The sequence below is a fragment of the Peromyscus californicus genome, unplaced genomic scaffold, assembly GCF_007827085.1.
Source record: "Peromyscus californicus insignis strain IS unplaced genomic scaffold, ASM782708v3 Scaffold_4__1_contigs__length_199733344, whole genome shotgun sequence".
NCBI lineage: Eukaryota > Metazoa > Chordata > Mammalia > Rodentia > Cricetidae > Peromyscus > Peromyscus californicus.
In genome coordinates this window covers 87508315-87533074 of record NW_026294562.1, presented here as the reverse complement: position 1 = coordinate 87533074, position 24760 = coordinate 87508315, and the positions used below count along the sequence as shown (strand labels likewise).

General features: G+C 38.6%; 1 protein-coding gene across 1 annotated transcript in view; it reads right to left on the bottom strand.

Moving 5' to 3' along the window:
• Sox6 (SRY-box transcription factor 6) overlaps positions 1-24760 on the bottom strand; it is a 569660-nt gene that overhangs the window by 529047 nt on the left and 15853 nt on the right.

Sequence of the window (24760 nt, the reverse complement as noted above, 5' to 3'; positions counted from 1 at the left end):
CACTCCTTTATGCTCGTGTTCACATCCTGGCAGTGCAGATGCTCACTAAGTCCACCAAGTGAAGGGAGGAGCAACAAGTCCCTAAGTGTAAGGAGAGCAGCCTGTGAGCATCAGACAGGAAAATGGACACCATCAAGTCTCCCTTCATTTTGAGGTGGGGTTCATTACACTAAATTGACTCTAATACTGAGAATTTGGCCATTTATTTGTTTAACATGCCAACTGATTGTAAATTTTTAAAACTTTCACCACTTTGTGAAATTCTCAGAGCAATCTGAAATTTAAGTTAATACCAATCCTTTTAATTTTTAAATAAGTAAATTCATCTTAGCACCCTTTTGAAAGAACTAAAAAAAAATAGCAGTAAAATTGGACAGATTTCACTTTACCCACCCTTGTCCCCTTAAAAGGCAAGGAAGTGTGATTATCAGCCAGAATAAGTATCTTTTACATTTTCTATCAAATTATGTGTTAAGAAAAAATACTTTAAACATGAGTATTATCAAAAATGATAATATTGTCATTATTTTAACTGAATATTCATATAAATTTTAAAAAATGATAAATTTTGTTTCTTACGTATGGCAGTGTACCAGTTTCTTAATGAGACTACTTAAATGATCTTGTTTATTTTACTTTGTATGATATGCAAAATAAAGTGTAGTTTGGGTGTTTGTTCTGCACAAAAAGAAAACATGACTTACTTAAAATAAACTTAAACTAAAGACAATGAGGGTTTTTTTAATTTACAGATATATAATGTGTGTGAATGTATATCATGTGCATGTGCACATCTCAGTTCCTAAATCTGGAGTTGCAGATGGCCATGACCCATCTGATGTTGGTGCTAAGAACCAAACTCTGGTCCTCTAGAAGAGCAGCAAGTACTCTTAATCATTAACCACTCTCTAGTCAAGTACTGTTTTGTTTTTGTTTTTGTTTTTGTGTTTGGGGGTTTTGTTTTGTTTTTTGTTGTTTTGTTTTTTGTTTTTGTTTTTTGAGACAGGTTTTCTCTGTGTAGTTTTGGTGCCTGTCCTGGATCTTGCTCTGTTGACCAGGCTGGCCTCGAACTCACAGAGATCTGCCTGGCTCTGCCTCCCGAGTGCTGGGATTAAAGGCATGCACCACCACTGCCCAGCTTAGTCAAGTACTCTTAAGCTATCTCTCCAGTCCCCAATGTTGAGATTTTTAACTTACAACTCAGTAACTCTGTAATATTTTATTTTGGGTTTTAGATAATCTGTCCACTTTTAGATTTCCTGGAATTTATCAGAAATATTCTCTACAATGCTACTGGAGTGTTGAACAATAGTAATCTCTGGTGCAGAGATTTGTAAAAAAATTGCCAAGAAATACATAATTATGAGACTTACTTAATACTATCTCTTAAATGCATTATATTTTCAGCTGAAAGGCAAGAACTTTCCATCTTTTTAGAACTCCCACCTTCTGTCACTTACCAAATAGCATGGAAAACTTGGTCTCTATCACATGACATGTTTTCTAGTGAAATTTTCAAGTCATTTTTCCTTCTGACCATTAAAAGGAAACAAAGATACTTTGTTGATTTAAAAAGCTGTACTACATAGAAAATTAGGCTTCTTGATTTTTAATGGAGAAAAACCCTGCATTCCTTTCCTTTACTAAGTTTGACCACTCACTGTGAAACACTCAAACAATACAAATATGAAAAAAAAACAGAGGCAGAAACAAGCCGTCCACCCTGAGAAGGCACAGTTCAAATTCAGCCAGGCCTTTTAGGCACTTGTTTTCGTGTGGTGTGCTTTGGGTTTTGAGATAGTATCACCTGTCCTGGGCTAGCCTCAAACTCACTAACAGCCAAGGAGTTCCTTTAACTTCTAATCCTCTTGCTGCCTCCTCCCTCCCAAGTGCTGGGGTTACAAGTGTGTCCATTCCAGGGTTCTGCAGTGCTGACCTTGTGCATGGCTGGCAAGCACTCTACTGATTGGATACATCCCCAACCCAAGACCTTGAGGGTTTTATCCAGAAGTTTCTTTGCTGAATTTCTGTAGCTGAATTTGTTCTCTCTCATCTCAGAAGATGTACACTCACCCACTGTCTAACAATTGAGTAGATGCCTTCCTGTATCTTACTGTTAAGTTCTTTGTGTTCAGAGAGACACACTATTTACTGTCCCCATGACAGCTGGCAATAGTCAGCACCTGATAAGTACTTGTTGATTGGAAGGATCACTTAAGACATATTTAAAGTGAACATTGATGGATTCAGTAGGGATGTCTTGTTCCTGGAGGGATTTGGTAGACAGATCCTTTTTTCTAAAATGACAACTATACCTCCTCAATTATAAACCTGTCCAATAAGTCTCTAAATGTATATCATGAAAACCTTTATTTTAACACATGCTCTTCCTTCTGATACACCTCTGCAGCCCCTCTCAGAAAGGGCTGGCTCCACCCACAGACAGTGTCCTTGGAACACTACTGTTCTCTTTCTGGCAGACATTTCTCAAAGTTTATTTCCAAAGACATTTTTTTAAAATAAATATAAAGCTTCAAGACATAATTCTACCACATCAGGTCAAATATTATTTTCCCTTCTATCTCTGAAAGCACAGCTCCATTTCTTCCGGTACCTTCTGTTCACTGAAGACACTGTTGGGTTTGTTCTTTTGTATCTGACACTGCTTTCTTTCTAGAATGTGTTTCCCTACTGTTTGGTGTTCTGTTTGGTGTCCTAGGACTTTGCCTTGTAAGCAGCACTATGAAATTCATACACTGGACAGTTAAAGCAACCTTTCTATCTGATGATGTACAGCTGGGACAACTCTTCCATCTGCTGGGGCCAGTTTTACGGCATTGTAACTCATGAGACTTTAATGTACTTTTTAAACCATTCACATAAGCTAAAGTATCTATACTTCAGTGCCCTATGATACAGAACAAACTCTTCAGCTCCTCAGTCTGTCAATTAGTGGAAATATTAGAAACATCCAACACACCTATGTTACATCTAGTCAGCTCATGAAACCTTGCCAATCCATATGAACTCTGGAGCTGTGATCCTTGAAAGCATTGTGAATGAGGATGTCCCTAACTAGTAAAAGCAAAAGAATTAAGACAGGGCCTGGAGAGATGGCTCAGAGGTTAAGAGCACTGACTGCTCATCCAGAGGTCCTGAGTTCAATTCCCTGAACCCACATGGTGGCTCACAACCATCTGTAATGAGATCTGGCACCCTCTTTTGTATACATAATAAATAAATAATTCCTTAAAAAAAAGAATTGAGACAGTACTGAATACACCAGTTTTTCTACATGATTACTACTGCTTATAAATGAGTAACATTCATCTCAATAGTCTACCTTTTTCCTACCAAATACTGTAATTTTAAATTATAGCACTTTTAAAAGAAAAATATTGAGTATCCTTAAACGATTCTGAGACAAGAGATCTTAGGTACTTTAAGAGCTGTTAAAACATTTTTCTGTGAACAAACTAATACTTCTTTCTGGTTTTTTTGTTATGCCAAAAATAAAATCAAACTAAAACATTGAAAGCATAAAAGCATTTAGATAATGAAATTCACTTCAAACTGCATGCAGTTCAAGTTAGCACATCCCACAAGTGACAGACACACACACAGCTCCTGGGGCATCAGCCTTTAATCATTCAAATGACATTAGAGGATGGAGCAGTGAAGCGCAGGCTAGGGCAGGACCTTTATGTTCCACTTCCTGACTGTTTTCATGGCTATATTATGCACTAGTCTGAAATGGAAGAAAACTATCTTAAAGCACAATCAAAAGCATAGGATCTATAAAGATTTAGGGAGGTTCTGTTCCAGATACTTTTCAAATAACAGCATCAGAATTTTAATATTTAGAATAAATGTATTATGACATATCTAATTTACAGGTACCAAAAGTTGTGCTTACTATGTAACAAAAAGATAAGTATAATTCTTCAGCTGTGTTCACTTTAACATTTAGCTCTCTTGCTTGGCTTCTAAAATCAATGTCATAATCTCAGTATTCATGAAAATAATATAATAATGTTACAGTAACTGAAACTCGGATTTCACCACAAAAAAAAAAGAAAAAAAAAACACTTAAAATCACAATGCATCATTTATTTTTCTTAACTACAAGGCCTATTCAGACAGAAGTGAGGAATAATGATCCTCAACATCTCAGTCAGCTTTTCCGGAAGACAGCACAGCGATCTGATCAGACTCCGAGTCACTTCCAGGTGTACAACTGTAGCAACCAAGGCTCTGCAACTGCAGGTGTGACTATGTTCACTCGCATCTGAAGCCTGTGAGTCTGTGACTCTACCCAGGTGTGTGGGCTGGTCTTTTAACTAACCTGTTCATTGGCAAAAAGAAAGTCAGGCCACTGCAATCCCTGCACACTAATGCTCTGTGGAGAAAACCACCCACTTTTATTTCACAAAAGGCTATTTCTTCCTTATTCCACAATGTCTTTCTGCAAATGATCAACTACTCTGGCACTAACACAATGGTCATTTGTACTAGTTGTACAAGTAAAAAGACATAAAATTTGGCTTAAACAAGGAAAGACTAAGTGGACAGTCCATGGATTGATCATTTCTTCAACTTTCCTTGAACCATTCTAATTCTGTCTCTATCTCTTATATTAAAGTCTAACCATATATATTTAATTCAGTTCTTTAAAATTTCAGCAGACAACCTCAGTGCTAACCCACCACTGTCCTGTCTGAAAATCTTTGATGTCACAGCATAATAGCTCCTGAAAGAACAGTGCTAATACCTAATGTAACATGAAACCAGGGCTCTGCACTGGGACTGTCTGCTGTCAGAAGCAAGCAATCTCACTGCTGCTCCCCAGAAGTGACAAGGTTAAGACCTATCTGTACAAGCAGCCCTGACTACCAATAGAGACTTCTGGTTATCACAAATCTGAACAACCTGCTTCATTATCACTTTTTTGAAAACAAACAATTAATTACATGTTAAGTCAGATGATGCATTTGGCTTAATTTTGCCCTGGAGCCTACAAATTGCAAACAAAAGAAAGCCTCTGGTGATTTCAGAAAGTGAATAGAGGCAAAATGGAAATGACTAGACTTCCTACTAAGAAGCAACTCAGGAGAGGCATCATTTCGTGACTTTAGAGCTTACAATAAGGACGCGTTTCAAAGATTATATAACATATTTAAATTGGAAACCACTATGCAAACCTTTCCCAAAACATCTACTTAAGACTAGGTACTTTAGGCAAAGGGTCTATCCACACAAAAAAGGAAACAGTAAGACAGTGCCAGCACAGGTAGTCAATAAAACAACCAGGACACTTATTTTCTCTTTTACTTATTGACTAAATGAAAATATGGTAATTTCCATATTTTTTCCATTTTACAAAATACCTATGAAGGGACAAATATAATACTGTTTAATTATCTACTTCAGTGACTCCATTATGAGACACTTGGTGTCTTTGCTCCTGTCACAACAATTTAACTACTTGAATTATTCTTTAAGCAGACAACTCTTTGTTTCTATTTTCTTAAAATGCTTTTTATTTCTCTTAATGTCCATTTTGCATAAGACCTATAAGGAAAAATTAAAACTATGTTGGAATACTTTAAAAAATAGTAAAATAAATAGAGAATACAATATGTTCATGGGGTTGGAAACTGAACATTTCTCCCCTAAAAATTTTTTACAGATTAAATATAAACAAATTACATCAAAAATCCTTTTTTTGTGTATGTGTAACTTAACTCTAAATTTATACAAAAACACAACAGGACAAGAAGTACCAAGATACTCTTGAAAACTAAGAATCAGGCTGGGCAGTGGTGGCACATGCCTTTAATCCCAGCACTTAGGAGGCAGAGTCAGGAGGATCTCTGTGAGTCTGAGGCCAGCCTGCTCTACAAAGTGAGTTCCAGGACAACCAAAGCTACAACACAGAGAAACCCTGTCTTGAAAGAAAAGAAAAGAAAAGAAAAGAAAAGAAAAGAAAAGAAAAGAAAAGAAAAAAGAAAAGAAAAGAAGACAGAGAGACAGAGACAGAGAGAGAGAGAGAGAGAGAAGAGAAGAGAAGAGAAGAGAAGAGAAGAGAAGAGAAGAGAAGAATAAAAGAAAAGAAAAGAAAAGAAAAGAAAAGAAAAGAAAAGAAAAGAAAAGGGAAATAAGAACCAGGTAACAAGATTTAATCTATGAGGCAGTGAGATTCACTGCAATGCAAATATGAGGAAGACAGAGGCATGAACACAAGCACAAACAGGAGCATCAGAGGACATGAATTCAAGGACAGGATGTCAGAGGGCACAAACGAGAGGACAGAGAAGTGCATGAGAAGACATGAATGCAGGCACAGACACATCAGAGGACACTAATGCAGGCACAGACACATCAGAGGACACTAATGCAGGCACAGACACATCAGAGGACACTAATGCAGGCACAGACACATCAGAGGACACTAATGCAGGCACAGACACATCAGAGGACACTAATGCAGGCACAGACACATCAGAGGACACTAATGCAGGCACAGACACATCAGAGGACACTAATGCAGGCACAGACACATCAGAGGACACTAATGCAGGCACAGACACATCAGAGGACACTAATGCAGGCACAGACACATCAGAGGACACTAATGCAGGCACAGACACATCAGAGGACACTAATGCAGGCAAAGACACATCAGAGGACACTAATGCAGGCACAGACACATCAGAGGACACTAATGCAGGCACAGACACATCAGAGGACACTAATGCAGGCAAAGACACATCAGAGGACACTAATGCAGGCACAGACACATCAGAGGACACTAATGCAGGCACAGACACATCAGAGGACACTAATGCAGGCACAGACACATCAGAGGACACTAATGCAGGCAAAGACACATCAGAGGACACTAATGCAAGCATAGGTGCATCAGAGGACACTAATGCAAGCATAGGTGCATCAGAGGACACTAATGCAAGCACAGACAGGCTTATGAAAGGGTACTAATACAAGGACAGATAGTTGCAACAGAGAACACAATAAAGATTTTTTAAAAATTCTGAGGAGCAGCTGATAGGAGACAAAGGTAATTTGCAGAACAATGAGGGTGAGATGAGTTTTTAATAAATTATCTGGAACAGATGGACATCCATTAGAGGAGAGCATGTAATACACCTGTATGTCAAATAATATGCCAAAACAAATCCTGGTTCAGTGAAGAACTCTCTAGAGATTATTTTGTGGCCCCAGATAGAGAAATGTTTTCTGGTCAGCACAGAAAAGCACTAACTATAAAGAAAAAATATCGCCAGGCGGTGGTGGTGCACACCTTTAATCCCAGCACTCGCGAGGTAGAGGCAGGCAGATCTTTGTGAGTTCGAGGCCAGCCTGTGAGTATGGAGCGAGATCCAGGAAAGTCGCAAAGCTGCACAGAGAAACCCTGTCTCAAAAAAAAAAAAAAAAGAAAGAAAGAAAGAAAAAATATCAAATTTTCAACTACAAAAAAAAAAACTAAAAACATCTTCCCATCAGAAGATTCTCCACATTAGAAAACAAACTAAGTGCTGGAGAGATGGCTCAGTGGTTAAGAGCAGTTGATGTTCTCGCAGAGGACTTGGGTTCATGTTCCCGTGCACACGTGGCAACTTATACCTACCTATACTCCAGTTCAAGTGGATCCAACACACTCTTTGGGCTTTCTTTGGCACTAGGTACATACACGGGGCATATACATACTTTCAGGCAAAATACTCGTATGAATTAAAAATATAAATAAATAAATTTAAAGATTTCACTAGATGAAATACCATGACACATGTGAAAAGTTCCTTTTCAAAATCACAAGTATGTGCATGCTCGTTTTTAGGTTGGTTAAGTATAAGAATCAAGCCGGGCAGTGGTGGCGCATGCCTTTAATCCCAGCACTTGGGAGGCAGAGGCAGGCGGATCTCTGTGAGTTCGAGGCCAGCCTGGTCTCCAAAGCGAGTTCCAGGAAAGGCGCAAAACTACACAGAGAAACCCTGTCTCGAAAAACCAAAAAAAAAAAAAAAAAAAAAAAGAATCAACCTCACTCATAATCACCAAGCAGGAAAAAGCCTACATTATACAATCCCCCTACCTCACAAACATGTTCTGTCACCTTAAAGCACTGGGTCACATCCTCTGTAATACTTTTTGTTTCTTTGTTTCTTTGTTTGTTTGCTTGGTTGGTTGGTTGGTTGGTTGGTTGGTTGGTTGGTTGATTGGTTGGTTGGTTTTTTTGAGACAGGGTTTCACTGTGTAGCCCTGGCTGTCCTGGAACTCACTCTGTAGACCAAACTGGCCTCAAACTCACAGAGATCTACCTGCCTCTGCCTCTGCCTCCTGAGTGCTGGGATTAAAAGTGTGTGCCACCACCGCCTGGCATGTAATACCATTTTTAAAAGAGATTTTAAGAACACCAGTTTTAAAGAGATTCCTTCCTCTGAATTGAAATATAATCTTTTTAACTTTAAATTCCTCCAGAGAAAATGCATTAACAGAGAACTAAGATTATAAGGAATGTCTGAAGAATTACAATATGAAGCCTCAGGGACTCTTAGATTTAGAATAAATATTTTGTGTCTCCTAATAATATTTTTGTACCAGAGGTCTTAATCCCATCTAATGGTCTCCCTAAGATATTGTAGATTAGATAGTTTTTAAAATGAAGAGAAAGCTTTCTCAAAGCGTTTAGTAACTAATGTAAATAAACATTTAAATTAAACAAAAGAAGAGAAGGAGGAAGAGGGAAGCTGTTTTCACAAATTCATATTTTTAAAAACAAATCTCAGATACACTCAAATTCCATGTCCAAATATATACACATGGATGTATATGATCTCACTTCTTTGATTGGCAAATTAAATGGGCATGAATCAAAATGTACTTAGCCATATTACGCTTTCTAAAATAATAAACATGCATTGTTTTTTCACTGTACTGTTTCTTGTATTGTTCCTCGTTGCTCTTTCTAACAAAGCTTTCTTCTTCATGGTCCTAGTTCTGGAGAGTCTGAATGTCTCAGCTAGTATGAATGGGACAGTTGGGGCTCACAGCAACTGCATGCTTAGCTTTTGAAAATAGACTAACTGCTTTCTAAGTTGGCAGTACCATGTAATATACCCATAAGCAATGAATGGGCATTCCAGTTTCTCCACAAGCTCATCCACATTTGTTGGTTTCTGCTTACAAAGTGACCATGGAATGTATGCAGTTGTGAAACAGCACCTCAGTGTGATTTTGATTAACATTCCCTACTATTTGATGACATTGAGCATTTTCTGTCTGTGTGCATATTGGCTAGCTATCTATATTACTTGGGAAAATATTGGTTGACTCTTCTGCCCTTTATTGAATTGGAGTTGCCTTCTCTTTTTTTTTTCTAAGAATTTTCTTAATAAAGGGGGGTACAACACTATGTAGTTGTCTTTTCATTGGTAAGAGCTCTTAGGATATTTACACAATCTGTAAATCTCTCCTTTCTACATAGTATCCTTAACTTTTTAGTAGTTTCCTTCTAAGCACAAAATTCTTAATGTTGATGAAATCCAATTTCTCTTCTTTTTCACAGCATATCCAAGAAACCATTCCCTAATCCAAGCTCATAGAAATGTATCCCCTTTTACTTCTGTGATTTTAATCTCTTACATTTAAGTCTTGGCACATTTGAAGTTAATTCTTGTATATGGTGTAAGGTAATGTTCAGCATTTTTTTTTTTTTTTTTGGTTTTTCAAGACAGGGTTTCTCTGTGTAGCTTTGTACCTTTCCTGGAACTCGCTTTGTAGACCAGGCTAGCTTCAAACTCACAGAGATCCACCTGCCTCTGCCTCCTGAGTGCTGGGATTAAAAGTGTGCACCACCACCGCCCAGCTCAGCTTTATTTTTATAAGGACATTTTATCATCTCAGCTGCATGTGTTGAAGACTATTTTCTCATTATGGGAGCTGAGGCAAGACTCAGTGGTGAAGCACTTACAGAGCAAGCACGACGGTCTGATTCAGGCTCCATTACTGATGTGGTCACTAAACGTAGGAATTCCTACTCGTGGAGCTTCTTGTCAATGAACACAGTCTGAAATGTGGAGCTTGAGCAATCAGTATATGAATCATTCAATTGAATGTACAGATCTTTTAAATCTTATCTTTCCACATTTTAACTTTATTGTCTAGCAACTGAAACTAATTTTAGATGGCCTAAAAATACTAGTAGCCAAGACATCCCCATATGCTTCTGTTTCCTTGCCTGTAAAGTGACAGCATTAAGCTATGTTACGTTTAGTCAGTTCCCACAAAGAGTGCACTTCTGTGGGACAAACAGGAGTGAATGGACTAAGAGGGATGAGTTGAAAGTCAACCAAAGAGGAAGTCAAAGTTTTGCCATCTTTGTAAGATTTTCATGAGTCAGACAACTGGAAAACTGAGTTCTCTTACTTACAAAAGGCCTGAAAGTTATAGAATCCTAGGACCACTGATAAGAAAGAGTGTTGGACAAAATAGTACAGATCTAAACAGAGATAAAGATAGACTAAGTTCAGGATGTGTCCTTAACAATACACAGTGAGGCCTCCTAGGCAGTGAAGAGTGACAGTGTGGGGGAATCAGGCACCCGAATAAGCAGCAGGAAATTACAAGGAGAAAGGGAAGACCAGCAGAATAAAAAGACCTCCATTTAATGTTGTTTGTTTTGTATCTCCAACAGGGCTGAAGAAAGCTTCTTTTCTTCAGATTTTCTCCTCTTTCCTTATAATAAAAAGATGAAAACATTTGTTTATTTAAGCTGTGTCTCTTTTATTCTAAAACCCAAGGGCAACTATACTAGTAACTTAGGAGCCATCTAGCCACATCAACTCATTCCTTTTAATTATGTTTTCCATTCTTCCATGTTGTAGGTCAATATAAATGTGAGAACTCCCTTGAAAATCAGCTCCACTGTGAATAGAGCTGGAGAGATGGTCCCTTTAGAACCCAGAAAGTCTTTTCTCTTCTGCTGAGTCCTCTGCATTTATGAAAATGAACATTTTCAGTATCTTGTATGTAGATAAGGTTCACCACTCTCAAGCTCAGGAAATAAATGGGAATGTGGATATAGTATTCTTCCATGTTTCCATCACCTAGAGCAAAACACAAAGCATTCCCCAAATCCAAAAGTCTCTTAAACTTCCTTTCCTAACTGAAAACTCATCCCCAAGTGTAAGCACTTCATCACTGCATGCTTCCTCTGCAAGTAAATGGGCAGCATCACAGTACACACTCCATGTCCTCTCTCCAGTCTTTTCCTATCTCTGGTCTATCTCTTTAATCTACTTCTCTATGCTCACAGAAAGGCTGTGAATGTCATTCATGCTGTGAATATCAGAAGATTTTTCATTTACTGCTACATAGTACTTCACTGGGCATCTGGCCTGTTTAGTACCTGGTTATTAGAAACAAAGATCTACACTCACACTATGAATGTGTTTTGGTTGCAAAGGCCCCTTTTCTTCTGAGTTATATCCAGAGCTGTATCCACTACCGTAGAAGACGCATAAACCTTACTTCAGTAAATATTCCCAAATATTTTTAATTATTTATAACAACGGATACTTTCAACAACAGTATATGAGCTCCAGTTGCTGTAAAACCTCACCAAGATGAAGCATGACTGTTGGTCTTTTTAATTTTAGCCTAATGTCCTGTTTATTACTTTTATAAAATGTGTCCTTTTATTACTTACAGAACAAGAGACACCGCATCTTTCTACCCTTTACCTTTCAACTACTTCAAGTGTGGTCCCAGTCAGCAACACTGAGGAAAAGCTGCAGAGACATGGCCTAGGGGGCTGGACTTGTTGGGAATGTATTGAATCTTAAGCCCCACTCCAAACAGAATCAGAATCTGAATTTTACTAAAGACCTCCAGGTGACATGCATGCCTGCTTAAATGTAAGAAGCAATTTTCTAGTTGATAAAATTCACAAAGTTCTGGAATGATTAAAACATCCCCTAGAAGTCTTCCTAACAGACTATGAATTTAAGTACCAATACAAGATGCCCAGATCTATACAACTAAGTGACAGTGAGGAAAGAGATATCATGTGGACCAAGCATTCAGCAGAAAAAAAAAAAAAACACCAGGTCCTATCTTATTACTGTTTTTCTGGATGGAAAGATATGTTAGAAACAGAATGTCAGAACCCCAGCATGGTGTTTATAATCAGCCTAAACCATCCTTCCCACACTGTAAGGTTCTTAAGGCAGGATCCTGTTATAATCACCCTTGAGTCTTCAGCACCTCTCTGGAATACAGACGGAACTTACTGTATTTGTTGAATTGTATTCAATTAAGCCTTGTAAATATATAATGAATGCAAACTGTGTGCCAGCACACTCAGCCATTTCTAATAACTAATGTGTTAAATGATACAATCAGATCCAAAAAGATCACAAAAAAATTTAAAACAAAAGGAAAAATATAGAATATAACCCATAGGTACAGAAAAGTAGAAAACAATTTTAAAAGCATGTTAATTAATGCCAATATTTTTTAGAGGGTTCTTTGGCATCTATTTATTTTGTGTGTGTATGATACTGGGCTGTGTGGAGGTCAGAGGACAGCTTTTGGGAGTCAGTTCTCTCCTTCCATCATGTGGGTTCTGGGGATCAAACTCAGGTCTTCAGCCTTGGCCAAATGAGGTATCTCATTGACCTCAATATATTTTTAAATCAAGAGAAAAAGAGGGTTCCATAACAAAATACAAATTACAGCCGGGCGGTGGTGGCGCACGCCTTTAATCCCAGCACTCGGGAGGCAGAGCCAGGCGGATCTCTGTGAGTTCGAGGCCAGCCTGGGCTACCAAGTGAGTTCCAGGAAAAGGCGCAAAGCTACACAGAGAAACCCTGTCTCGAAAAAAACAAAAAAACAAAAAAACAAAAAACAAATTACAAAGACTGACTCAAGGAAAAATAGGAAATATGAATAGATCAATAAAATGTAATCAAGTATCTCCTTAATATGTATAGTGATAAAATAGTTCTATGGTTAGGATTTGGTTTTTTTTCTTAACAATTAAAGAATTTACAAATTCCTATGCTCTCCTGGTGATTCCAGAACATTCCTGTTCCAAACTCTATAATTATAGCATTAAAACACATGAATTATAGATATAAGTTCATATATATATATAAAATTTAAATTCAGCAATATGCATGCATACACAATATAGCCAGCCAGTTTAGTAGATGGATATAAGGAAGTTTAAGCTCTACCAAAATGTTTTACACTATATTAATAATATTAAGAAGTAAAAATTTGTTTAATCAGTAAATGCCAAAAAAAACTGTTTGAGGAAACTATAAGGCCATATAACCCAAAATAACTCAAGAAAGAAAGCTCAGGTGAATGTAGCCAGAGAATGACTATATGAAATGAAGACAAGGTCTTGCACGGGGGCCCGAGGCAGCCCGCACAGGGCAAATCACAGTAAATAAAAGGCTTATGAGTTTGAGTTGGCAGCAAGATTAATGAGTCAACAGTAAGAGGTGGCTTCCATTAAAGAAAAAAAAGTTTCTATTAATAGATGATTATCTAGGACAAGAAAGGTGATAATTCCTAGTACTCTATAACAGTTGTACTTAAAGTTTCAAATCCCAGCCACTATGTCTTAACAATGTCACCTCGAGTAAATTCTTTAATTCTTAAGTGCCCTTCATCTGTAAACCATAAATAATAACACATAGTTCACAAGGTTAAGGAAAACTTATATGAGATAATACTTAAAACATATCATCAAACAAAAAATGGGGCTTATTTTTTTTCTTACATTCACTTATTTTTGGGTGTATATGCGTGTGGGTGCACATGCCATGCAGCATAGTTGGAATTCAGAGGATAATGTTCAGGATTCAGTTCTCTCCTTTTACTATGTGGGTTGCAGGGACTGTACTCAGGTTATCAGGCATGGTGGCAAAGAACCTTTACCCTCTATGGCTTAGAGCCATCTTGCCAACCCAAATCCAATCAAGTACTCCAGGTATTCTTTCATTGAACAGTATCTGCCAAGCCCCTCTTAGGTGCCAGACACAAAATTAACTACTGAACAGACATACAAATATCAAGTCCACATGGGGGTTATATCCTGGTGTATAGGAGGTCACATCCATCATTGCTCCCCTGTCAGCAATGGATAATCACAGCGAATCACATCATGAAAGGGTGACTGGTGCAGTCCTTCAGCTCTGAGTGTGATTCATAATACAAAGGCTGGCTTTATAATCTGAAGAGCACATACCCAGAATGCATCCCATGGCTCTCACATGTCCACAGGTGGCTATAGGGACTCCTGTAAACTGCAGCACAAACCTCACAGCATTCCAGCACACAGGGAGCTCCTGTGGTTTCACAGATGCCTTCTCCACTACCACCTCACCATCGGTGTAGATGCCAAACCCATAGATGCCTCCAGTGATGCTTCTGTCTTTCTCCCAGTGCACTCTTCTCCAGGTGCCATCAGACAAACTCAGGTTCAGATCCTAGATCTAACAGCCTGTCTGCAGCCTCTGCTAGGATCCTGCTGGGACCTATGGATTCCTGCCACTGTTGGAGTGAGGTTAAGCCCCTCTGGAGGGATGCCATCATGGGAAAGGGGTCACCTGGAGTCCATGTGAATAAAAAGCTTAAGAGAAATAGAGGGTTACCAATGCCGCAATCCAATCTCAGCCAGACACCTCCACTCAAGTCTTCTGGGCCTAGAAAGCGAGGTACAGTCAGTGGCCCAGCCAGGCTGCATCTGGGCCCTCCCTGGGAGTGAGCTACTAGGTCCAAGCTGAGTGTACTAAAGCTCAGTGGGCAGCTGCTGCCTCCTGAAAGCTCCTGAACCTACTACCCTTGCCACTTCGGATACAGGTCTGAGCCCGAGAAATTTCACACCCAGACTCACTGAGTACCTATATCAGCTCCTCCCCACAAATCATGACACTGAAGAGGAACGAGGCTGACCTTGTGATAAAAGAATTTTAGCTCCAAGAGGTTTATTTGTTTGTGGTTGAACTGATTCTCAAAGTACGAGTTGCTATACATCAGTTAGGCTTCTCTCAAAGGTCCTATGGATCTGTGTGGTAGAATATAGAGTGCTTTTGTATTACATCTAGTGGTGTTCATTTTCACCCCTTCAATGAAGTATGTTGAATACAGCATTCTTTAGTTTTGAATCAGATTGCTCTTTCACAGGCACTCACTGTAATGATAGTTAATAATATATCATGGACTATCTTAAGTACTAATATTTACTCCTTTGCATCTTAAAACATCCCTAAGAAGTAAGTACAATTTTGAAGATAAGGAGATGGAACTCTGAGGAGACTGACAATGTTCACACCACTGAGTTTCCTTAACCCCCAAGCTAACTCTCCAGCACTGTACAGGTCAGAAAGCAAAAGTGTGCCTGCCCATGAGCTCTGGCCTTCGGAACACTTGACTCAGAACTGGTTTTCCACATCATCTTGCCACAGAGTGCAATAGAGACTCGGGGAAGAATATTTTAAGCTTTAGGGTCAAGAAGAGCTTCAGAGCTTCAGTATTTTCATTACCTCACTCTAAAACGAATATCTACACAATAGCCTTCAAGTTGAAATGATTACTGTCCTTAAAAAGCACTTAAATGTCTATATCTGAAGAAAGTTAAATAGACCCAATGCTGCTTAAAGGTTACATGTCACTCTCCATGTAATAAAACACCAACTGAGAGATAACTGACCACACTGGCCTTGGACCTAGCTAACACACACAGAAAGAAGGGCATCCACTTAGAAAGACATTAAGGCACATAATGAAAGATGGGGAGACGTTAAAAGTGAAGGGAGGCAGGTGTTTCTATCTAGATCAGCGAAGTTCCACCACTAAACACAATAAATGTCAGAGACAGCAGCCTTCAAGGAATGGTCTTAGCAGGAGCAGAATCCTAACAGGTACACAAGAGGCCTTCGATTGAAAGGAACCATCCAACTAGTCCAAAGGGAAAGTCATTGGAGATTTCTGCATGTGGAAGTGACACTGAGAGAAATGCAGATTGTCCCTCGTGTTAGCTGAACTAGTTCACACTGGACCCATGGCCTCACTTTATAAAGACTTTATCACAACTGATATCAAATCCCAGCATAGAAACCATACAAAGCTGAGACTGTGGCTCTCGATATGAGCACTGTAGTTAATACCAGCCAGGTCATGTTCAGGGAAGACGGCTTTAATAACCACACCGGTGAGATTCCACAACACATAAAGCTCCTAAGTACCCTGATTATCCCACCTGTTTGCTTAATCACCTTGGCTCATGTGCCTTTTAGAACAGCTTTGTTAGAAGCAGACACGCCACAAAGATCTCAAGCTAGGACATCTATGCCTACTGTGGCTTTGCTGTTCAATGGCTGCTTGATCATAAGGAGGGCATTTTCCTCTTCAATTTTAATTCATTTTTATATAAAACAAATATTATAACATCTACTTCTAAAGTAATTGTTAACTTTAAATGATAAAATAATGACAAATGTCTAATGAGAACTTACAACTCTTATTATCTCTTGTGGTGATATATTGTGTACCCTAATAAAGTTTGCCTGAAGATCAAAGAACAGAACAAGTCACTAGATTAAACATAGAGGCCAGGCAGTGGTGGCACACACCTTTAATCCTAGCACTTGGGAGACAGAGATCAGTCTGGTTCTCTGTGAGTTCAAAGCCACCCTAGACTACATGAGATTGACTCAGTCTAGGAGAGAAACAGAGCCAGACAGTGGTGGCACACACCTTTAATCCCAGTACTTGGGAAGCACACACGCCTTTAATGGCTGAGTGGAGAAAGGTATATAAGGCACGAGGAGACAAGAACTAGAAGCCTTTTTGGCTGAGGAAGCTCATTTGGCTAGAGGCCTATCGGCTGAGGCTTTTTCAAGCTGAGGAGTTGGTGAGGTGAGAGGTGGTGGCTGTGACTTGTTCCTTTGTCTTTCTGATCTTCAGGCAAGCCTTATTAGTGTACACAATATATCACCACAATACCTGTTTCTTCAAGTATATCTGTTCATTCAAAGTTCCCAGGAACTATGATATTAGTGCTATTGTGAACCCCGTCCTATGAAAGGACCCAGAAATACGCATGGTGCATAGCAACTTCTGGCAGTAATACTTGATACTCGTCCACTCCTTTACTCAATACTGCATCCATGGCAATAAGTAGGTCCTGAAGAGAAAAAGGAAAAAGACTGAAGTCTGTTAATCTACAATAAATTAAAAAAAAAAAACTAGTGGGAGAAAAGTAAACTTTTCATGAAAATAGTAGAGTTTTCTGTTCCTAGAGATCCTTTATCCTTCTCCTCTTGAGTGCAGGTTGCACTTAAGATTCTAGAAGAGGCTAACTAACACACTTCAAAGACAGCCAACTCTCTTGGTGACAGAAACCATACTCAAAGAGCCTGGCAGTGGCCACTGCTGCCTGCCTAGCCAAGCACATGCAATGAATTGATGGCTGTATCCCAACACCCTTCCTGTCTCATCCAGCCCAAGCTCCTTCACAGACACAAGCCTTCATATGCTAAGTCTCCCTTCCCAGGGTACTCCCTAGATACTGGGCTAGAAAGCAAGAGCCCTCCCAGAGCACATCATAGAAATGCATTCTGTCAGAAGCTGTCTGGAGAAGTAGAGTTCCTCCGTATTTGTTCATGAGCCCACTAGCATGAGAATCATATACTCAATTCCTAGTATGTGTGGCTTAAACCGGCACTGTGGACACCATGGTCTTAGACCAGTATGCAGAATAGGAGAGCCCACTAAAAGCTTTATATAAATATCACTGTCCCAGGAGGGACAGAACCTCCTTTGAGATCATTTACTTCCCAGTCTGACAATGAAAGAATTTATCACTAGAGAGAAATGATACAGCCATCATCACCCAGAGTTTGTTTGCTGAGCTGACATTTCCCAACTGTGTTTTTGTTATGCTAGTAAACCACCTAGAACGTATACCATTGAGTTAGGTGGAACAGGAGACAAGGAGCAAATGCTGGTGATGATGTTTGCCAAGCAGCCATTCCTGGGTGCCGCCTTTCTCATCTTTTCTAACTTCTACTCTGACTCTAGCTAAACCTAAAGGAGGCTGGGGAAAGAAGCAACAAAGGTCCCCAGGGATTCACACTGGTAACCCTCACTCAGACCACCCCCCAAAGCACTTAACTCTAAAATTCCAAAACCTTCCTTGTCCCTTCACATCAAAAAGGCTGAAATTATTTGCTATTTTAAAAAAAGGTGTCTATTTGCCCCCTCTCTTATATCAGCGCCCCCAAAAGTGCCATACTACTTCTTCTTGAACTTCAACACAGGTGAATCAGCAACTGCACTTCCTGCTGCTGCCCTGGGTTTCCAAAGGCAGCTGCATTCTCCGGAGAGATGCTGTCACAAGAAGACACTAGGATCCCCTTATTTCCCTTTCGGTCACTGCACTCCCCCATCATTCTCACCTACTTTTCCACCCGAATGGTCTCCTAAGTGGATGTACCATCCTAGGAAAATATGATGTAAAAAACAGGGCTTATATATTTATTTATTTAAAAGGCAGAAAATGACTCCTTACTTAAATGTAAATACTGAATGACACACTGGTCTCTATGTCAATCACTAATGCCTCATATCCAATATAAGAAATATTCTGAATAAAAAATGGAGCTTAATTTTAGATATTAATATCTAGTGTTTTTATTAAATTAAGTCTGAATAAGTACTTAAGTATTTTAAAAGTTCTTTTCAAAGATACAAGCTAGTGGATAATCCTAATACCATAGCTTTAATGACAAGTTGTGCCACTGTAAGCCGGGGCTCTTTAATGGTTCATTTCAGGATGGATGATGATCCAAGCAGATCTGGCTGAAATTAGCCAATGCTCCTCCTAATTACCAAGAAGACAGTTGGAGATACAGATTTCTATCCTGTGACATTGACAGTGTACCCGGCCCTAGTGTGTTTTGAGATGCTAAATAATGCAAATATGAAGACTTTACAATCTGCAAGATATTTAAAAACTAAGTACATAAATATAAATTTAAATTGTTGCAATTCTTTCCAACAATGTCTTTAAAAATAATACAAAACTTCTGGCCTGGCGGTGGTGGCGCACACCTTTAATCCCAGCACACGGGAGGCAGAGCCAGGCGGATCTTTGTGAGTTTGAGGCCAGCCTGGTCTACAGAGTGAGATCCAGTAAAGGCACAAAGCTACACAGAGAAACCCTGTCTCGAAAAACCAAATAATAATAATAATAATAATACAAAAATTCAATTCAGTATTTTACAAATTTTTACCAACACATTAGAGGCTTAGAAGCCTTTTCTGAGTTCCTTTGTGAAACAACAGGCTACATGTTTGCTCCTGCTACTGCCATCATGAAGACTACAAAAATACACAACAAAATAAGGCAACAAAATAAAATCCCTTCCTGTAATTAAAAATCATAGCTGCTTAATACACCACTCTAGAGTAGCCATTTACCCAGAATGCAATGTGAACAACGTCCTTTGGGGTTGGACAGCAGGTCTGTCACAGACAAGATTAAAAGGCTCATAGAAAACACGGCTGAAATTTTGCACAGATTTATGCCTTGTTTTTCAGATTAGTAAATGAACATATTTCATAGCATGCCTGAGGGCTACTTCTGAATGAACCACTCAAATTTGCGAGAAGATATGATCTTGGTCATAAGTTTTGCCTTTAATAAAAGTAATTTTCAGGGATAACTAGGGAAGTGTAACCACTGGTTAAGTGGTTATCCTGGCTGAAACAGAAGGAAAAAGGATGTGATTATAGACAGCACCACGGGCCCTACTAACTGCGTTGTTCATAGCCAAACAACTGCCACCAAATGCTTAGTATCAAAATGTAACATCTACCTTTAAAAGCAATCCTGTGAAACAATGAAAACCTTCATAATGCTTCTTCAAGTGAATGGAAAGCACTAGGGAGAATTATTTGCACTGTCCACAGGTCCATCTGCTTAACTCACAGCAAAGTTTGCAGACTTAAGGAAAAGGAACAGAATCAAAATACTTAACATATTGAATGTGCTGAACTTTCCTGTAATAACAAGAAGCTATGTGTGTCACTAGGTACATAAGTCAGGGAGAGAGATACATAATAGATAGAGAGAGAGAGAGAGAGAGAGAGAGAGAGAGAGAGAGAGAGAGAGAGAGAGATTCACACAGGTAATTAAATAGATAGGATAGATAATAGATAAACTGATGATAAGGTATACAGAAAGATATTCAGGTAAGTAATTAGAAACATACATACAAACAATATCTCTTCAAGGTAAAGGTCATATTTTATCAACAAAGTAAATAAGTGCCATTTACACATTAATTTGAAAACAGACTTATTGTGTGGTTTGGTCACCAAAATTCTATGACTATTACTTTTAAAAACTCTCATCTGTTTTCAATTTTAAAGTTGACGATGGAATGATGTTCAAAGAGTTTTGATGGATTTTTAGCCTTTATTAAAATACTAAAATGCTATACTTTCATTCCCCATGGCAAAAATAATCAATTGGAAGATGGTGATTTAGCAGTCAAACTTAAAAAAAAGGAGCCTTTGCATGCTTTTTGCATAGTATTAAAAAATTAATATCACAATTTAGAAAGTCTAATTGGTGATGTAACTCTTCCACTGTGTGCATGTGCTTTCCTTGTGTAGAATCACTACTTAAGTGTGACAGCACACACAGAGCACACAGCAGAGTAAAGGAAGCTGACAACCAGATGCTGAATCACTTCATCATAGTGTGCAGCCAAGACTTTTACAAATAGCAAAACATGTCCTGGGTTAGAGTATGGGAAACCACAGTTAATCTTTGAATATTTACTCCATCTATAGCTTTCCTTTAAACATCTATATAGGGATGTTTTGTAGCATACATTACCACAACTTGACATGTCTACAGTTTCAAATATATATGCACATGTACTAGGGAACATGCTCCAAGCATGATTCTGTCAGTTCTCCTGAACCTTACCACTGTCTTGTTGGATCCTCCAGTTGTGCTTAGATTCCTACATACCTTGGATCTCTGTTACAATCTCTCCTTGAACATCCTAAGTTCTGTCTCTTTGACCTAAACTGCAGGAAGTTTTTCCTCTGCTTACCCCAACCAAGAAGTATGGGTGCCAGCTATGGTGCTCCCATGCTCTTACACAGGAATGAACATTTTGTTAGTTATCAAGGGTATTTTAAGATACACCAGCAATAGCCTTCAATGAACAGAGGACCCATCTGGGAAATTTTCAGATGACCACATAATTTAATGCCCTTCTTACTACATTTAATAATTGTACTTCTTTTTTTTAATTATCTTAATATAAACTTGATAAGCAAGCAAAACTAGCATACATATTATTTCAGCTTCTTAAAATATAAAAGACGGGCTGGAGAGATGGCTCAGAAGTTAAAAGCACTGACTGCTCTTCCAGAGGTCCTGAGTTCAATTCCCAGCAACCACATGGTGGCTCACAACCATCTGTAATGAGATCTGGTGCCCTCTTCTGGACTGCTGTCATATATGCTGTATATATAATAAATAAATAAATCTTTAAAATATATATATATACATATATAAAAGACATTGACACAAATATCCTATTATATTGGTATTTAATAACAGGGACTAGCTTATGTCCACATCAAAAAGCAAAAAGAATAAGAACACAGACAAGTAAAAGCTGAGGTAAAATGCAAAACAACCCTAACACACAATATGAAGGTCAGTTCATACAATATGAAGGTAGCACTGATGACCTCTCTACATGGCTTTGATGAAGACATGAATACAAATTTCACAGCTTACATTTAGCTAAGTACAGACAGTGATTTGGAAAATATGTCATAATCACAGCAACTATTTTTCATTCCTCCCTTGTCACATCACACATAAGAATTTGAGTCCCCAAGTTCACTTATTCTATCCAGTTTAATCTGGTTATTTACATGCATGTATACACACACACACACACACACACACACACACACACACACACACACACACTGAAGAAAACAAGCCTATTCCAAAATACCACAAAATGTAAAATACAAAACTATACTGTAAAATGAACATCCCATAAACCATATAAACCTATACAATTGTACAGCTCAAAGCACCCTTTGGGAATACTGTCTATGAAACCCAAAAGGTTCTAACCTCAGAGAGGCTACTAATTTCTGTTAGTAATGCCTTAGAATATTGTAGTAGAGTGCTTGCTGAACACATACAAGGCTCCGGTGTGACGAAAAAATAGAAATTAATTATTGTTATACAAGTTTAGGGATGCCAAGATTAAAATTATTTTTAAATCTCAAGACATCTACTCTCAACAAAAACTTTAATAGTAAGAACGAACTACAGCCAGGTGTGGTGAACATGCCTTTAATCCCAGCACTTGGGAGAAGAAGTAAGTGGATCTCTGTGAGTTCAAGGCCAGTTTGGTCAACATAATGAGTTCCAGGACAACCAGGACTATGTAGAAAGACCCTGTCCCAAAAGAATACATACACACATACATACATACATACATACATACATACATACATACATACAGGAGAAAAGACTGTAGCTAAGAAATTTTAAGTAGTCAAATTTTCTTTCAGCATATATTTGGGTTTTCCAACTCAAGAGTAAATTTATATATATTCATTCCTGGGACTCAGTTAGCTAATACTTTACACTGAATTACTTAAACTTTCTTCAGCCTCCATATTATTTTAATTTATTTTCTTTTTGTTTGAGTTGTTGCTTCTTCAAAAGAAACAGGACTAATTTTATATAACTTAGGATGTGTTAAGACTGTCTTCTACAGGTTTCACATCCCTCCTACCGTTGGCTCAGCTTCAGAACATTTCTTTATATTGTAGAGGTGGCATCATTTTTTTTTCATGTTGCTGTTAATAAACAATGCAAGCGTCCATAAGCCAAAGAAGTGTCAAAGACAAGGGCAGGTAAAGGCCACTAGAAGCTGGGGCTACTGCTTCTGCAGCCTGTGTGACCACCAGTCCTTTCTCAGTCAGCCACTATGTCACAGCCATCTGAGCTGTGAGATCTCGGCAAGCATGTATCATTTGGAGAAATGAGTTGTTAAACACTGAAGAAACTCCAGATCAAAACCAGATGAGAAGCCTGCTGCTCTAGATAAAACTCTTTTTTTTTTTTTTTTTTTGGTTTTTTTCGAGACAGGGTTTCTCTGTGTAGCTTTGCACCTTTCCTGGATCTCGCTCTGTAGACCAGGCTGGCCTCGAACTCACAGAGATCTGCCTGCCTCTGCCTCCCGTGTGCTGGGATTAAAGGTGTGCGCCACCACCGCCCGGCTGCCTGCTGCTCTAGAAAAGGCCTTTAAGAACCAAGAAAACATGAGTTTGCAGATTACAAAACTAACAAAAATGAATTCAGCAGCAGTTTAAACATTTTCAGGAGTAGGAAGATGCTGCTGTTCCTACCACAGTCGCTGTTCATTATCACTGTATAATAATTCCTACTTCTTTACTCTGAGGAAGAATTTATTTTCATGCTACCCTTCAATTCAAAGTTATGGAGGGTCTAGGGAAATGGCTCAGTTGGCAAAGTTCTTGCCATACAACAAGCATGAAGAGCTGAGTTCAACCTCTAGAGCACACATCGAGAGCTTGGCATGGTGGTGTGCACTTGAACTCCCTAAACAAGGGAGACAGGCAGACAGACCCCTGGGGCTTTCCAGCCAGCCATGCCAAACAACTGTGCAAGTCCCAGGCTAGTGAAAGACCCTGTCTCAAAACACAAAGCAGACAGCATCTGAGAAAAAACATTAAGGTTGACCTCTGGCCTACACACACACACACACACACACACACACACACACACACACACACCCCTGAATACAAGTGCAGACATGCACACACAAACACAACAAAAATATGAAATATGCTAACTTTATTCTTATTAAAGTTAAAACTATTAATATGTAGCACCAGAAACAAAAAAAATTCAGAACTAATAAACTAATACCCAGATCTGAAACTTTCCAAATAACATTTTCTCTGAAACTATACTTGTCAAATGAATAAAAGGAGCATGTGACAATACAAGATACAAGATTGTATTAATTCATAATCTTGAATCAGTAGGTCATTTACTTTGACAGTGTTTTTTTCTTGGGGTGTGTGTGTGTTGCTGGGAATTGAACTGAATTGGCCTTGTACATGCTAGACAAGCACTCTACTTCTGAGTTATATTCCCAGCCCCAAGTACATTTATTAATAAACCACTTCTTTTAATTTTCATATCTAGCTGACAAAATTGAAGAAAAATCTGAAAAATTTCTTTGTATCTTCAAATATACCCATGATGTTACTGACCATAAAATCCAGCTAAGAAAAAGAAGTGCGATGATTAAGCTAGTTAGTGGTCTATAGCCTTATCACATTTATGACAGATACGGCCTTTCTAGAAGTCACAAAGATACAGTGAGACTTTCACTATCAGACTCACCAAACAGTAAGTAATGATAGCGAATGTTGCCCCAGTGCTCCCAGGGTATTTCCTCACTCCTATCCCCAACCATCCTTTATATCACATACCAAAGGCCACCTTGTACTAGAAGCTTTACTCATCATAGCAACTTCTTCTCATATGCATATTTCTACAGTAGTAATTACCACACTGCTCAGAATTACCCATATTCATAGCTCCTCAAGGACTATGCATTTTCAGCTTTGAAAT